We start from the raw sequence: 17,582 nt of genomic DNA, 5'->3' as shown, positions 1-17,582 counted from the left end.
CTCTGACAAAAGCAGGGGGATGCAGAGGAGCAGCAGGAAACCTTTCTCACAGTGGAGGTGCGCTATATATATTGGAACAATCCCTTTACTAGAAGTAGGAATGAAGCAGTAACCTCTGCAATTCAGTCTCTATCAGATACATGTATTAAAATGGAGCATATTAACATAAAAAAACCCACTTAAGGTTCCTACTAAAACTTAATCTAATTAGATGCTTTTAAGATTTTACTTCCATCTACCTGCTGCATTCCTGATCGATCAGTGAGCAGATTCTGCTTTCCTGTTTACAGAAATGACCAGTGCAATTCTGGAGACACCAGAAGAGAGGAATCTCATGAGTTACACTGGAAATAGTGGGATCATACTCAGGCTTGTGACATCCTGACTCACTAGGCTTGTAATCTGATTATACGGGTGTTTTTGGAAGCCCTGTTTCATATGTCCTGCCCTGCTCCAGCATTTCCCCTCTGGGGATCACCAAGTTTGCTGCTTCACAGACACCCTTGGGGTTTGGAAACTGCCCGCTTGTGATGGATGGAAACTGTGAGGCGTCTTCCAAAATTTCCCATCAATTTTGAACATTTGAGTCAAAAAGCTGGAGATATAGCAAACACTCCTCTTTCCAAAGAAGGCCTGAGGAAGCTCTGGGCATGCAGCATTTTCTGCAAAACAAGCGCATGGTGTCTCAAGGTGCACACCCAAGATCTGACTTTCTTCATACGTAGTGGCATAGGTGACTAGGTCAGAAGCGTAACGCTCACATAATCTATACCTTCTCTATGTTTTTAGCCACAATAGCATGCTGTCCTCTCCTTACTGGCACTCTGCTAGACACCAAGAAAGCTAGCACAAGTGTTTTCCTACCTCAAAATTGTCATGTTCCTGTGACATAAAGTGTATTTTAAATAAATCATGTTTTGGAGGATGAATCTAAAAAAAACCTCTTTGGTGTTTGAAGAAACCTGGGGATAGAAGAGATGTTTGCTGGGAGAGCAGCTCTGGAGCCAAGCAAGTTTTTGAAGTTGGAAAGCTCCTTTTACACGCTCCTGCTAGTTAGACAAAATGTGCTCAAGTTCGTTGGCCATTCTGGAGCCTTGAAAGCAATGCAGCGTCTGGTAAATTCATTCCCAGATGCTGAGGGAACAAGGGATTGTGGGAGACAGTTTAAGATGGGGAGGGATTTACTGTGGAACAGAGAAAAAACAAATCAATGAAATTTTGTTCAGCCTTACTTCCTCTTTTTTTTTTTTTTAGTGAAGCTGCAGTAGGAGAAATTTTGGGCTTTTATGCTTATGTTGCTTTAAGGGTAGGAATGCTGGAAACGGAGGTATTTGATACCTTTGCTGCTAATTACAGTGCAAGCTCCCAGTGTCCTGACAATGCCCTTGTCCCTGACCTGGAGGGGCCTCACTGTCTCAGGGTCAGCTGTAATTTAGTTTTAGGTCAGACCTGGGACTCTCCTGCCAAACTGACTGCACTTTGTTTTGAAGTAGAAACCATTTACTAGCAAGTCTGAGACCATCAAACTCATTTCACTAACAAGAAACAGGAACGAAGTGCAGAGCCCCAGAGACGAAGGTCAGTGTTCGACACAAGGAGAGTTCAGCTGCATCACGAAGGAAGGGGCTGTTCTGCTCACCGAACCACACAAACACATGAGCTCAGATCTTCTGCTCCCTTCAATTACACATGTTTATTCAAAAAATACCTAGGGACTAACTAAGCCGTGCTGGTCCCTGAGCAGGCACTACGGCGCTGTCAACCCCCTACCTCAGTTTACAACACAGTTGCTGCAATTCACGGAAGGCTTAAGAAAGAGGACTGAGCTCTTCAGTAAAGCTCATGAGTTGTTGGTGCTGCTTCTACCTCTTCTCACAGATTGTCTGGGTGATTCAGACCAAGAAACTCTGGTTTTCCACTTGAAAACTGAGATTTTTTTCTTCCCTACCTTCAAAAAAAAAAAAGGGAAAAAAAAAAAAAGGTTTGAGATCTTCAGACAGAACACGCTGCAGAAAATAACCCAGAAGCTGTAAAGGGAAATACTTTTTAACTTCCTCCAAATAATCAGCACACCCTCACTCCCAGGGAATGAAGTATTTTTTCAAACCAACGGATTTTGTTCCGATCTTCCTCCCTCTCACCGTATTCATGGACAGAGATTATACTGTCACGATACTGCATAGCATTACCTGAAATTAACTTGTCACTTGAAGAACCATCCTTTACAATTTGTGGGTTACTCTGAGAGCCCAGTGCATTTTGCACATTTTCAGAATCCCTGCTCTTTTGCATTTACGTAGACGCACGACTGGGTTTGCTAAAGAAAAACCTATCCAAAGCACAAATTTTTTTCAACTCCGCACAGCACTGTGATGGAGGCCAACTTGTACTTACAGAAAAAAGCTGGATGAAAAATTTGTGCCAATTTACTAAACAATAAAAACCTTTTGACAGCAAAGGAGTGTTCCATGTCCAAATTTATGAACACATGAATGAGACAGACAAGTATAGACCTAAACATGCTCTTTGGGAACACTAAAACATCTTCAGCTTGAGATGCTGGCCGTAGCTGGGGTTGGTGGTCAGATGCAAGAGACCACAGCTATACGGAGAAACAGGACCGCTAAGGGATGTTCAGATCTTTCATTCATGAAAGTTGACAAGGAGACCGCGACACACACTGATGTGCGTTAACACTTGTATGCTGCCATGCTTGACAGCTGCAAAGCGGCGTGGTAGGAAGAATTACCAGTCCTACAGACTTTGAGATGAGTTCAAAATGCCATGATTTTGATTTGCAATGCTTTTTGATGCATGAGGCAATGATTGCAATGCAATCGCACCCTTGGTGCCTCTGCAAATATCAGACGAGCTTCCAAGAGCTCACCTTAATTACCAGAGCTCTTTGTGGGACAGGTCCCAGCTACCCAAGAGCTGGGTACCTCCTTTGTGACTCCCTGAGAAAGCCACATGTTTCAGGAGCGATCCAACTGCCACGTACCAGACAAAGCTCTGGAGCAAAGCAGATAGCTTGCTTGGCAGCTGGCCTGCAGAGCTGGAGCTCACTCCCAGGAGAGATCAGAGGGAGTAAAAACCTCGTTGCCGTCAGAGCAGAGCACTCAGCCTGCTTCTAACAGAGATTTCTTACGAGAGCCAAAAAAATCCAAAAGCGTCTCTACAAATAGGAGGCGGTGGGCCCAGAGAAAAGGTGTCCCACATACAGCTTTGCTAACAGCTCAGGGAACGCTGGTCAGTAAAGGACGGGCGGACACTCTGAGCAGAGCCTGTTTGACACCAGGAAGATTACCTGTGGACAGAGAATTGCCTCCCTACATAAAGTCACTCAAAACATAGATCTGCAGAGCTTTCAAGGGAGGTTTTTATATTTCATGCTATTCAACTCCCAAATTTATTCTATCCCCCAGATGACCTTATTCAAGCCCCTTTTTTTAATTTTCAAGGCATGGCAGAGGACAGAACCGACCCCCAGGTTCCCAGGTAGTGCAATCTATGCCCTGAGGCAGATGAAAGTACAAACTACTGGGACTCGCTTAGACTTTGTGTGCTTTTGGACTCCCCTGCTACTTCAGGTGTCACCACATCTGCGTAACCCCTATACTGAAGAGGAAAGCAGAGGGTTTTCACCGGTTTCAAGGAAGGCTGAGCTCTGCTCATAGGCAGGGTAACACAGAGGGCTCTGCACAGATGAGCTGCTTCCCAAGGGCACAGCAGAGCCCCTTCGGAGGCAGGTCCCAAGGCTGGAGCTCCTGTGCAGCAGGGCACGATGTGGGCTCACCCCCCAGCCCAGCAGGCTCCTGGGGACAGGGCTATAATGACCACGGACTGCCCAGTTAACCATATGGAGCTCATCTCCTGTCCTCTGCTCCACCTCCACCAAGGTAGGGCTCTGCGAGGTGGAGCGCGGAGCTCTGGGCAGGGCTGCACGGTCGGTCAGCAGCCGGGCCTGGGAACTCAGGAGCAGCAAGGAAAGAGAGGATGCTGGAGTGGAAGTGATTTGAATTAGAACAAACTGGCTGCTGAATAGAAGCTTTTATTCCAGCATGGAGAAGGCTTTGTTAGTCAAGCACATGTGATGCACAAAAGCCTCCACTTGAATTCATTGAGTTTTAATTGGTTCTCAGGTGGGGGAGGAGATGGGTGTTAGGAATTAGGGATTCCTTAAAGAGGCAATATCATTAAATCTTTACGCCTCTTCCCTCTCACCCCCAGCTTTGGCTTAGGAGTCTGGCCTCATTCAATTGTCTTGTGTTAGAGAATCAGAAAAACTGAGGGAGAGAAAGGGTGGGAGGGGGACTTGCTAATAAAGCCTAAAGGGAGATCAATGAACAAGGAGGGTGAGGGGCAGGAGGAAGACTGAAAAAAAGAAAGAGGCTAGTTGGGAGAGGAGGGAGGTCACATGCAGGCAGGGAAGGTAGGAGAACCTCAAAGGGATGAGGGAAAGAGAACGATGCCATTCGAGTCAGGGCTTTCTTTTCTGCCTGCATTCCTTCTTTTATTGAACACTTAAAGCTTCCCTTGGCGATCCTCTAGCTTGGCACTGTGAGCCTGTGCTCCAAAAATCACAGAGTCAATCACCACAAGGAAGGAAGAAAATCCAGGGATAGGCATGGGGTGCATGTGCATGGGGAAAGACGGCAGCGAGAGAAACCTGCTTGGAAGGACCTCGCAAGAGCTGCTGCTTGTTTGGCCAGACACAGCACGTTTCAGACAGAAGTTTTGTTACTAAAAGCCTGCTGCAGACGTAGCTGAATCAAGGTCCTTGTGAGTGAGAGAAAGGGAGTAATCGGGAGCTAAGGAGATTTCACAGCCAGCGTTGTAGGAGGTACAGCACGCTGCCCAGCTTATGAAAGAGACCCTGGGTCCCAGATCCTGACGGACAACGGCTGCACTGTGATGGGGGACACACATCTCAAATGTGTAATGATTTCCATCAATCACAGGAGAATGAATTGATGTTGTTTTACCTGTTACATTTGGAATTTAGATAGGTAAGTGATTGACATACCAAACACACTGCCAGCAAACACCAACTCAAACGCATTTTCTTTTAGAGTTCCTGACAGAAGAACACTGCTTCTGTATTTAAGCCAGACAGTTTATCCTGTATAAAGCCATACACAGCAGATATTCTTTGCAGGTAGCACTGCCTATTGTTTTACTATAATTCTTCATTACAAAATCAGACTGCATACTCTCTGCTTGTAGACACCATGGCACTAATCTCCCCCAGAACAGGGGCACTGCAACAGATTACTATACGGACTCAAATGGGAGGTCTCTGACTCCTGTTCAGGGGCAGTGTGGGATGCTGAAAACAGTGTTCCCATGGTGGATTCTCTCTGAGAGACAGTCTGATCCAAGTCACTTACGGTGGTGTGAAATCTGAGGGAAACACAAGATCCTCCGCTGACACAGCTGAGGTACAGGGTAGCTCTCACATACATGTGAGTTATTCATGTTTTTCAGGGCACAGGAAAAAAAAAAAAAAAGACATCAGTGAATTCACCCATTGAAAGTGTCATGGGATCCAGTTTTCCAACCCCTCTCCCTGAAAAACAAGCCTAAGTGTCATTTAGGAGTGACACAGAGACTGAAGTCTCATTTGGTCCTTAACTCCAACTAAAAGCAGACGTGGTCGCCACCTGGCAAAGGCATTCGTGAGCAGTGGGCTGCGACAGTGCCTGGCACCAGCTACACGGAAAGCATTTAACCACACATGGAGAAGAGCTAACACTACTTGCCTTGATTTTTGATACTGCAAAGTCTACACTCTGACTCTGCCAAGCTGCCCATTGTCACCACTTGACCAGAGACAACGCAGGAGAGCCCTGCCCTACAGGACCAGCAGGGCTTTCCTCCAACAGGGAGTCTCATGTAGGAAAACAAACAAACAGCCCCGCAAATCATATTAGCAATCATTTTTTTCCCTCCTAAGCAATGTTTCTTGTGTGCTTTAGATTGCCTCGTCTCATAGTGCACCTGCATTACAGGTAGCATACACGTTACCGATTTATTTCATTTCCTACCTTACAAGTTTTAATTAATCCACAGGCATAATTTCAAATGATGCCTGATTCACTTGAAGCAAGCAGCTGCTCTTTGTCATCAACAGTAACATTTGCAAGTCCATCTTATTGTGCATAGCTCTAAACACGGTCCCTGCCCCGTCAGAAAGCTGCATCGCTCTGCAGAAGACTAAGCAATTGTACGGTTTCCTACAAGCCTGCATTCATTGTTAGAGCAACCCCTGTGACCACCTTCCCAGTAACAAAACGTAGGAAAAGGCTGTGGTGGTAAGGATGGGCAAGGTCATGCCTCCAAGATTGTTCCCTATATTTATTCTAGACTTGTTGCCCTGGGCGCATTTGCCCTCCTCCCAGCAGTTTTCTAGTAACAGCCTTTCCTGTAATTGTTTCCTTCTCTTTCAGATATGTTCAGTTTATCTTTATACTTCGATGCAGGAGTATTGGCTTTCCTGATACCACCTCATTTCTCAACAATTCCCTATTTTGTAGCTTCCAATAGGATCAGATCAAAAGCCTTTTTTGCCTTTGGAAATAAAATTAATAATTAAAAAGCTCTCATTGCGCTCAAAAATCTTGCTGCTCTGCCTTTCTATAGATGCCTTTGGTAGTTGGGATCCTCTTGCAACATTTTTCCTAGCAAGTACCATTTCCACAGCCTTTTGGTATGCGACAGCAGGCACTCCTGAACTGCTTCACTACACAAGCCACAGATTTGTCTGTCACAAACAGTGTCAGTTATCACAGCATCAAATTTGCTGTGTGCAGCAGGTCTCTTTAAGACTGCCATGAATTGAAAATTGTTTTCCTACCTCTCCTCAATGCCTGACGGAACAGGTGTCTCAGCAATCAGCAGTGGCTTTGGGGCAAAGTGTGACTGACACATCTGTATCAGCTATCCAGTTAATTTTATTCCTGGTCTGTTTCATTACATTAAACCTCAAGATGCTCACCATATTTCCTCCTTTCCAAGCCGGAGAGATAGCAAAACCATCCTTTCGGCTCCAGAAGAACTTTAGCTATGGCTGTGCCACAAACTAGACTGGCTTCGCTTTGGAGGTCCTCCTGCAACCAGTAGCTCACCTCTTAGCAAGTACCACCACCACACAAAGACAATCCTAAGCAAAATGCAGCCCTGACAAGGTATTGCTGCCAGTTCCAACGGGACAACAACAGACACGTCCCGTGCCAAGCTACTGGTCAGGCACAAGCTTTTACTCTGTTATCCTCTGCGAAGGGGCAGATTTATGTGGCTGCTGACATAGTTCTACTATGAAGATCACCTACAGCACAGGTCTTTGCAAAGCTGGTCAGAATTCTAGTACAGAAACATACTCTACCCTCCTTGGAAATCACCTCTCTCTGCTCCAGTGGACAAGCCCTTAGAAGGACTTTGGGAGCACCCAACCTTTGCTCTGTCGATGGCCACATCAGCACCACGTGCGCAGCCCAAGAGCTTCCTGCGGCTTGCCTGGCAGGGAGACAGCTTGCAGCTTACTGTGGTGCTTCACCTGAAGCTGCAGCCCCCAGACAGGCTCCACATGCGGGCTCCTGCCCCAGCCCACACCCAGGGCGTAGTTGCGGCAGGACCGGGCATCACAACACTCACAGCCTCTCTGGCCCCAGAGGCCGTGTCCAGGTTTGTGCAGGAGGACAGAGCCGCGCTGGAGCCGGGCACTACATGTCACAGAGGCAGAATGAGGCTGGGATGACTAATGAGAGAAGCCAGCGCTGCAGGAGCTTTCCAGCCCAGTGCCCTCACAGGTTGCTACGCGAGATGGTAATACTTTGCACGATTATTGGTGTAATACTGCACACTTACTATTCCTTAAACTTGCACGACCCCGCACCTCTGTGGCCCCACTAGCAGGCAGACCTCGCTTGGGAAGATCTTCATAAATGCACATCGCTACTGATAAACAACACACCAGTTACCACTCTGAACTTCAGGGAGTGCTCTGCTGCTTCAGTGGGTTTGACCATTGTACCCAAACATGTTATTTCTCTGAATGATATCGGTGCTCCGCCTCCTGTGTTTTGACAGGTAAGTAGACAAGGGGCACTGTGGCTTTAAGAAGGTCATTTCCACTGTCCTGCCGGTGTAATTAGCCTGCTAAAGAAAGGGCAGAGGCTGGAAATTGGATTGAGCAAACCAGGCTTTAGCCGCAGGATGAAGGCAGAGCCCCAGGATTGTTATGTTAATCACCTGAGCTCAGCAGTCCCTGCCCTTCAAACCAGTACAAACCCAGGACCCCTCTGCAGAGCAAAGCCAACCTCGCTCAGGCTCCAGCTGCCCTAAGACATCTCTCTCCACCCGGGATGCAGGGGCCATCCCTGCGGACAGACCTGGGGCCACGCAGCACCAGGAGGGGATCCTCTGCCTGGTTGCAGCCTCAGCCTGTGGTCATACAGCTCCTCTGATCCAGAGTGCCGGGCCACAGCTGCCAGCAGGGTGAAGAATAAATGGGGGTCACTGGTGACACTATGAGCTGATGGGCCAGGGCTGCTTTACACCAGGTGAGGATCCAGCCCTGGCCATGCTGAGTCAATAAGCACATCTGAAAGCACAGATTGCTTACTGCTATTTCACTGATGAAAAATAGCATTAAGAACAATAGGCCAGATTCGTATCCGGCTGTAGGCAGCGAAGCTGCAGGCAGGTTCGGCCAGGTGCCGGCCCCTCTGCAGCCACAGCATGAGCCTCCCTAGGTCCCTGGGCTGTCGACTTATGCTCAAATCCAGTATCTTCAGCACCAGAGCTACCCCAAGTTAATCCCGGGGCAAGTCTTGGTGGTACAGTCCCCCGGCCTGCCCCTGCACCCTCCTCAGGAGTGCAGCCACACTTCGCACCAGCGCTATCACCTGCGCCGGCATCGTCTCTAGCACCAGCTGGTGCAACGCCGCTGGAACAAGAAGCACTGCACGAGCCAGCGGCAGTGGTGAGCTTGGCCCAAGGTGCCCTGTTTGCTGAAGGGACGCGTTTGCAGCGCAGCCAGTGAGAGCCGGCCACGAATTGCTCCCAGTCACAGCCGGCTGCCTCCCGTTTTGTCCTCATCGCCTCTTCCCTCCACAGGAAACAAGGCTGGGGTTTACCTTGCTGCGCTTTACTAGCTCGTGTCCCCTGTAAACGTGCCTTTTCGTCCCCTCTTTGCTCAGAAACTTTGGGCTAGCAGCCTTCACTGCTGCCACCACCAACCACCCACCTTCTTTTTAAGGTGGTGACCCAGGCTGGCCGTTGTCCCCTCCTTGCTGCCCCAACTTTCTTAGGGCAAGCTCACGCCTCTCCCCCACGTCGGGCCAGCTGGGGCTCCGTGTTACCTCCCTTGTTCTTTGGCGCATTTTTTCACTGCGCCCCTGCGCTGCCGGGGAGGGGGAGGGAGAGGAGGAGGATGGGAGGGCAGCGTCTGGCCCCACATCCAGCATGCTGGATGGCATGGTTTTGGAGAGGCCTGGCTTAGTGAAGTTATTCAAGCCAACGGCAGCCTGGCAACCAGGCGGCCACAATGGGAGCGCAGGAGGAGGAATGTTTCCACATGCCTGATCAATGGGAGCAAGGGAGACAGCAAAGCAAACAGAAGCTGGGAAAGAGACACAAAGAAAAAGCAGCCTTTTCTCTGCTCAGTTCCTTTCATTTGTCACAGCTCTTTGTGCAGCTGATGACAACGGAGGCCCTTCGGAGGCTAGTTTTAGGGAGTTTGGTTTTTCTAATTAAATAAAACGCCATGTCCTTTTTCTTCACTTGTCACCTTCCTGCTCGCCAAAAAAACCCTAAAAGCAGCCCCATCTGTGCTCGAGCCTCCCGCTCCACGCGCCTCCCGGGAGCCCCGAGCACCTCTTTCTCCTTGGGAAGGTAGAAAAGCACAAGCACCCCCTTGCTTGCTCGAATGCGTCTCCCGGGCTGGGCGCAGGGCCCTGCCTGGGGGGCCGGCAGGGCTGAGCAGCACATGCCACCCGCGCCCCCCCAGCTGCTCATTACAGGGATAAAGAGCCCAGCGAAGGACAACTCTGGAGGTGGCGTGCTCCCCACAGCAGCTGCTGACGAGACTAACGGGCAGCTTTCTATGGGAAGGAGGCAGCGTTCAAAACAGGGTTAGAAGAGAGTTGCCTTGGAAACTTGGACCAGTTCTGCTGAGGGGCTACAATTTCCCTCGATAGGTCCCAGACAGGATTTACCTGGGAGCTGACTGTGGGACAGAAACTCCTGCAATCTGCAAAGCGGCTGCCCTGGAGGGGGGATGGAGGCGAAGGAGGGGTTTCTGGACAGAGGCACCAGCTGGCTGGTGCCGGGCTGCGTGGTCACAAACAGCGGCCGAATCCAGCCATGTTGCGTAACCAGTGGTGGGAGCCCAAAGTTGTTTCTTCTAATTACTATGCAAGAGTTCACAGCAACAGGCCTCCTCTGTGCAGGAGTTTACAGGAAAGGTCCTTCCTGGCTCTAAGGCAATACCAAGCAAACCAACAAGAGAGAAAGTTTGGGGTAAGCTTTCCTGCATTGAGGCCAGAACAGAGATTATTCTGCCTCTTTAAAAAGAAAAAAAAAAAAAAATCTACCTGGATATACGTAGTCCTGAAGAACAAAGAACCGAGCTGCTGAGGAATAGGATACAGGACGCCTGCCACCTCCACTAAAATGCAGGCTTCCCCTCCTGCAACCAGCTCCATCCCCAAGTGTCTGGGGCTGTAGCTCAGCTCCAGCCCTCTGGGCGTCATGTGTGCAGGAAGGGGATTAGTGATCCTGCCAGTGCCTTAGGAGGAGGGAACTTTAGTTATGAAGATGGCAATGTTTGGGACCTCACCAGTCTTTTGCACTCAGTCAGGTTCAGGATGTGACCGAACTGTGAAAAGGAGCTCCGGCAACATGAGTCAGTGAAGGGCAGCGTGAGCTCAAGGAAACAGAATGAAACTCGGCCCTAATTATGGATGTAGCACTGGCTTAATGTAGCACAGGAAGATTCCTGCCCGCTTCCAACAGCCAGAGACACAAACGGCTAAACACAAGCTTCTCAGTCCCCACGGCCAGATGTTCAGAGGTACAGGTTTACTCGCTTTTGGGCTCTCCAGGCAGCCAGCAATTTCTTTTGCCAGTACTGGTTTCTATTCTCAGGATTGCTGTTGAACCCTGGGATAAGCCTCTTGGCTCCTCGGTAGTCCTGTTTCTCAGTCAATTGGTGGGGCTAATATTGGACCAGACATTTTGGCAGTCAGGCTCTGAAGCGATAAGGCCACATAGTCTTACCCACCCATGTCACCCATCTGACCAGCACCTCACACCCTCTATCTCCACCCAGCCCTCTCCTTTGAGGGTTCAGGCACATCCCGATTGCGGGGTCAGGTTAAAAAGGATCTCACAATCCATTTGGCACGAAAACTGAATTCCAGCAGCATGGGGGTTTCCTCTGCTTCACTCTGGAGGCATTGAGGGGGTGACAGGCTGCCTCAGTTTCATTGTTTCCCCCACCTTCCAACAGCATCGCATGTGACGTTTTGCTGGGTAATGATGTTTGTGAGATATTAATTTAACAATGTAAGTGCCTCTAAATAATAACAACAATAATTACTAAAGAATACCGTACCCCAAGTCTCCTTAACACCAAGTTCCTGCCATATAATCAGCAAACTTGCTTTTGGGAAGCGTCTCTGTTTCCATATCGAGTATATCACTGCCATCCCACAGCCCTACCTGGCTCTGCCTCTGCCCCCAGACATATGCTAAGTGCCAGCCTGCAGCTGAATGAAGATCAGGAACTTCCCCTCCCCGACTTCAGAGCAAAAACTCACTCCACAGGCATTACCTACTGCTTCAAAATTATTCCAGCACTCCTTGAGCCTTCTTGTAAGGAAGGAGAAATCCACCTTCACTCCTGCTCAAAGGATTGCTTTCATTAGGGCCTCTATAGATTTGCCATGGCAAGTATTTGACCTGCTTCAAAAATATTCATGAGACTCTCACATGCATTCAGTAAGGGCAGACAAGCAAAATCCTCAGCTCACGTTCTCCTGGGGTCTCAGGGTACTGATGGCAATATATACCCTAATTACAATATATACCATATTGAGAATGAGACCTTGTCAGCTCTGGCGACACTTTCTTTGAGTCAAAGAAATAATCTGGAAGTGATTGTGATTATTTCTCAGTAGATCAGAAAAAAAGTCTAACCACGTGTGAGTATTTTTAAGTAACTACCCTCTTCCTTGGCCTCAGTGAAAAGCTTCCAAGACAGGCCACAGGCAACATTTGAGCTGTACAAGAATATTCAGACACTTCCAGAGTTCAGGTTGTGCAGAACAGCAAAGTGTGCTGCTCCTTTACAGGGAAGGGGCGGGGGAAAGTCTCAGGTACAAATCTGCCAAGATAGTGCATTACAGTATTCACCAAGCTCCGAAACAAAGAGATTCCTCTTCTTTACAAACAGTGCATTTGAAGTGTCACAGCATAACATGCATGGGACAACACAAGCAGGAAAAGCAGCGTTCACTCACCACAAACCAGCACACAGAATGCTAACCAGTTACTGCAGACTTCCAGAAATGTTGCAGAGCAGCACAAAATGCAACCCAAGTGGTCCCTTATGCAAAAGAAAATCAAAGCGTACTCCCTTTTAACAGGATCACTGCAAGGCAAAGCAGATCTCACATAGCTAGTGCTCTTCTTTCACTCTTGCACCTGCTGGGAAGACACTGTCCTGATAAGTAGCAGCACTCTATAGATCCCTGGCCTCCCTCTCTCAACAAGACCCTTCTGTCCTGCCTATGGATTCATCTCAGGATAACATTCTTCGGTAGAAGGACAACCTGCTGAGGGACACATGCAATTAGCGGCCTGCTGACAGGCACCCTTTCAGCCTCTCTGCGGCCCCTTTTACTCAGGTAAAGCTGGCACAGCCGTCCAGCCACCCATCCTTTGTTACAGCTCTATAAAGTGGAGAAAATAACTCAAGAAGTCTTAAAGTGAACCTCAGGGTGGGAAGAGAAAATGTGACAGGTATTTCATAACTGAGGGAGAAGCAGTGTTTTTATCACTGTTGAAATGGCTCCCACTACTGAATCAGTAAGTGCCTGAGCTTCTTATGATCCTCCTTAGCACAGATAAATACCACAACAAGGCAAAAAGCTGTCACCTACAAATATATAAATAAGTAAATCTCAAAGGGGAAAAGGGGTGTGGTGGAAAGAGAGTATTTCTTTCAGGAACTGCTGCATTAATCCCAACTGAAAGGGGAGTACTTCCTCTGATACCCTTCCTTTCAGTCTTCTGACAACGCGACCCAGATGCAGAGAGTGCACAGATGATGCCGACACAAGGCAACTGGGATGGGAGCACTGCTGCCCCGACGTGCCGGTGCCCTGCAAGGTATACTGCGCCCGCTGCAACCAGTGACCAGATCTCCAAGCAGCCTAATTACATGAACTTGCCACAAGGGACAACCCCCAGGGTGGGAGGAAAGGAAATCCTTTCAGACGTATCACATCAGAGTTTCTTGAGAGCCTTCCCACTTACTCATGTCTCTCTCAGTCCCGCTGGCACACGTGGGTCACAGCCTTGTTTTCTGAACAAAACTAGAAGAAAAGCGATCCCAACTCATTTTGGTACAGATCAAGCAAAACAACTTCATGTGCTTACAGGACAGGCTGCAATTATAACAGCCTCTCCCACCCACAGCCACAGATCCCCAGTGAAAATCAGAGAAACCCATCCCCTTGGGTACGGTCTGTTCATGGCCACGGCACACATGGGTGCCAGAGACAACGCCCAGGGCAGATCCCATCCAGTTTCCTTCACTACTTGAGACCCTGACCTTGACCATCCACTTGGCAGAAGATGTATGCAGTGTTCAGAGATTGCTCCCCCCAGCGTTCAGGCTTTTCCCTTTGCTCACAGATACGTTACACGAATCACTGGTGGCACATAATTGTGAAAAACAGCCATCCTCTCTATAAAAATCCACCAGTCTCCCCTTAGCCTGCCACAGCCCACTCAGACATTCCTACAAAACCAGGGAAAATAGCTTTTAACCTTGTCTCATTTGCAGACCCTTACAAGTTTTTCACTAGAAATACGGGCCTACATATAGTGAACTTCAGCCTACTGAAAATACACCATGTTTCTCTTGCCAAAGCATGTATTAAGAATCCTTACAAGCTAGAGAAGCAGAAGTTAAGCTGAGTCAATCACAACGACAAGGAAAAATTACAATTCATTATCTTTACCTAGGGAAGAAATGTCCCTTTGCTCCAGTGAAAAAGCTGTGACTTCCAGAGAGCTCAGGCACACTGATTTCTACAGCCCGTCCCTCATTTTGTAGTGATCAGCCAAAGTGTGCAGCACAAGGGAGAAATCTCTTCTGGCTCAGCCATCTGACTTCACGTGGGGCACCAAAGAGCAGACAGGTGAGTGGTACCCGTAACCTCCACTAGATTTAAAAAGTCATTCATACAAAGCCATCAGTGACCTCCTATACCCCACCAAGGTCTATGAGCCGGCACAGAAATGGTCTCCTAACAGGTTTGTAAATTCCCTTCTAGAAAGGCTGTGACAGCTGATCTCTGTTACAGCACTTTGGCACCTGATGAGCAACAACTGGGAAGGGAATGCTTACAGGTGGCTTCAGCAATGTGCTTCCCAGTTCTGGGGCCTGTCGGTGGCAGAGTCCTGCACAGATCTGGGGGAAAGTCGATTTCATTGCCCTGAAATTCTGCCAGTACAACAGGTCAGCCCTCTTCTGCATCATCACTCTGTCCTGCTGGTTACGGACAGCTGGCTCTAACTCCAGGAGCAGCAAAAGCTACTGTCTCATTTCCTCTGTCACCTGTATTGTCTTAGCACTAAAAGCCATATGAATCCATAGAGTTAAATCCACCCACTGCTGCAATTCCGGAAGCTTATGCATCCTTCTATCATATTAAAACTGCCACACTAATGATGCCCAGCAGCGAGTCCTCCATCCTGCCTGTTGGCCATTACAGCTCTTAGTGATTCTCTGTCATGCTAGAAGAGTTTGTCAGCTTGTCTCACACCCAGTTCTGGGGATACTGGTGCATCCAAAAGGTATCTCACAACACCTATCACAAAAATAACCACAGCGCTGAGCACCGAAACTGGCCACGGAATGTCTGCCCACAGCTCTGAGAAGCTAATTTGAATCAGGCCGAGCTGTATGGACTCAATAATTAACAAAGAATGTACCTGAAGCCAGTATATTAAGGGGTGAGAATGCATTTCAGGTCTAGAGAATTAAACCATTGTAATCAGAGAAGAAAAAAAAAAATAGTCTGAAGTAAAATCCTTGCATAGACCTTGACTATTCCCTTAGCAGGACGAACCTGATGACTAGTTGTTGTTTACAACGATAAGGTCAGAGGAAAGGCCATTTCCTCTCAACAATTGTCAGAAGGGATTAAAACCTGCATTCAGGCTTGCTTTGAACTAGCAGGTACTCCATTCCCCGATGGTATCAGGATCCATTCAGCGAGGTCTCAAGCAGCCTCCAGGGCATGTCTCCATAATGCCCCCATTGTGGAAATATGCAGGACTGCTTCCTGCATTCACTCTATCTTTATGAAGCTTCACCCTTGTGGTCTGATACCCAGGTCAGGAAGCAATCCTGCAATCACTGTTTAATTAGTCATTTCCCAAGCCTGCCCCAGCTGAATCTCGCTGCTGCTTGTCAGCTTCTGGAGAGGGAGGTCGGGAATCAGAAACATCACTACCAGGCTGGGAAAAGTTGCTCGCAGGGCTCGAGGCGAGTTTGTGCCGCAGCTCGACAAGCCACATTCTCCAGTTCCACTTTTTTTTTCCCCTAAGTAGAAGGATTTGAGTGGATAAAGGGGCCATTGCACCTTCTGCAAGTCAAGACAAAAGCTGATTTATAACAAAAGTGGGGAATTTTTTTGTTGATTTGTTGTTACAGGCTGGGCTTTGATTGGCTTGGGTTTTGTTTTGGGTGGTTTTGGTTTGGTTTTTCGGGGTTGTTGTTTCTGGTGTGGGGTGTTTTTTTTTTTTTTTCCCCTTGAGAAATAGCATCTTTGATACAAAGCACATACTTCAAGAGAGGTCTGTTCCAGGAATTCCAGTTCCACACTTTCCTTTGTGGAGGTCAGTACTGAGCCTGAGAGGTTGGATACACGCAGCTTTGGCTTTTCCAAATGAGCTCACTGGAAGAGGTACTTCTTACCATACAGGCACCAATTTGAAAAGAATGAGAGTTATGTAGTATTAAAATATTTGTCTAGATAATGAGTGTTTGTGTGTGGAGGAATGCTAAAGGAAAAATATGTTTGTTGAAACACAACTGTTTTGAAAAACATATTCATTTTTCTGTTCCACAAAATAAATGAGGTGTTTCAATAATGTCAAAAGGGCCTATTTTGGCATTTTCAGTGTATTGGATACTGTAAAGAAAAGTTTTTCAAAAGTTTAAAAAAACCCAACACTATTATATAAAAAGTTACATAAAACTATATAAAATAACTTTTTTCAGTTTAAAGCTACTGAAATAAAAACAATGTTTTCATAGTTTCATTTTGTAAGAAAGTTTGGTTTTTAAATGTGATTCATTCTGAAATGGAAAAGGTTTTGAAATCTCAACATCTCCCAGTAAAATGAGAACTTCTGCCTTTCTCTAGTTCCAGTTTCCTTTGCTGTAATGAAATAACTGAAAAAGTGGTGTACGTGATAATGCCCTTGTGACAGCAGTACAACCCTGCTTTTGATATGTGTGAGTGAAGCAAAAAAAACAAACCAGAAGAAAACCCTACACAGATCAGTAATCTCACTGAGAAAGTTATGTGAATCTCAAGAAATGATACTAGAGTTAACAGAAGATTGATATGAGAGAAACTGACTCCAATGGGGAGTAGAACTGGTGAGGGAGTTTTAACATGAATTATTACATCTATTGTATGAGAATTTCCTGCTCTCTCACCAGACCCAGCATGTACCTTCATATAACCTTGTTCAAATCATACCTTGTAACATGCTGGATCAGTCTCTGGACTGGGCTAACGCACATTGCTTCCAGCAGCTCAGAGTGCAGGCAAAAAAATACCTATTTGCCACAAAAAATTGTGCAAGTGTCTCCCTGGAAGGGGTTTTTTCCCTCCTCTCTCTCCCACTAAGGCTATACTAACCTTGGCAACAGCCAAATCGAGAAGACACGGGGATGGGATAACGTCACAAGCATCCTTTCTCCTCAGCCACTCCTTTGCCAGTCAAGGAAATCTTCTCCGCGCTCCTTTCCTCTGGCTTCCTGACAGTTTCCCTTTCTGCAGCAATGTATCTGGGATTACCCTATGCAGTCTTCCGTTACGTGATCTTCCTCCTAAGCTGAGGTTTCTTGCAAAGTGCCAAAATGCAATAAGGAAAATAATTTTTAAGACCCACGCTGATGAGAGAAGGATGCAGAAGAGAGCTGTGAAGAGAACTCAAGAACACCTGTGAGGTTATCAGCTCCATCCCCTCACCTGGGGGAACAAAAGCTCAGCATCCAGCATTACCATAGCACCAACAGCCATCAATAAATTGCTCTTGTAAGAAAGGAA

The sequence above is a fragment of the Phalacrocorax aristotelis genome, chromosome 15 (assembly GCF_949628215.1).
Source record: "Phalacrocorax aristotelis chromosome 15, bGulAri2.1, whole genome shotgun sequence".
Taxonomy (NCBI): domain Eukaryota; kingdom Metazoa; phylum Chordata; class Aves; order Suliformes; family Phalacrocoracidae; genus Phalacrocorax; species Phalacrocorax aristotelis.
This window is presented reverse-complemented; position numbering follows the sequence as displayed.